Below are 629 nucleotides of genomic sequence, written 5' to 3'. Positions count from 1 at the left end.
CCCCCCCCCAGCTCGGGGGAGGCACACGTTGTGAAAGGAGCCTCGCGGTGGAGGCCAAGGAGAGCGGGGGAGGAAGGGAGGGGGGAGCGGAAGTAGAAGGGTCCATTGGGAACTCATCCTAGACCCTCCGCACGGCTCCCTCCTCCGCTCCCCCTCGCCGGGCACTGTTCTGTTGCCGTGCCGTAACACCGCGGATTTAGGGGCGAGGGGCGCGGCGCAAGGCGGGCGGCGAAGGCGCCGTGCGGACCGGTCGGCCTGTAATCCAAACAATTCAACCCCCTGGTCGCGGGGAGCGGAGGCGGAGCAGGGGCGGGGGGTCGGCGCGACCCGACCCGTCCTAAGCAACCCCTCGGGCCGGGCCGGGCGGCGCTGTCCCGCGCGCTGCTTCAACCCTCCGCCTCCTCCCCCCCCTTGCTTTCGAGGCCCGGCTCCGTTGTCCCTCTCTCTCCCTCTCTCTCTCTCTCTCTCTCTCTCTCTCTCTCTCTCTCTCTCTCTCTCTCTCTCTCTCCTCTCTCTCCCCTCTCTCCCCTCTCTTTCCCTCTTTCCCTCCCCTTCCGCCTTTTCACCCTCTGACTCTTTTCCCGTCTCTTTCCCTCCCACGCCTGGAAAATTAAGTTTCTTTGTTAGCG

The sequence above is a fragment of the Frankliniella occidentalis genome, unplaced genomic scaffold, assembly GCF_000697945.3.
Source record: "Frankliniella occidentalis isolate FOCC.00 unplaced genomic scaffold, Focc_3.1 Scaffold36, whole genome shotgun sequence".
NCBI classification, from domain to species: Eukaryota; Metazoa; Arthropoda; class Insecta; order Thysanoptera; family Thripidae; genus Frankliniella; species Frankliniella occidentalis.
This window is presented reverse-complemented; position numbering follows the sequence as displayed.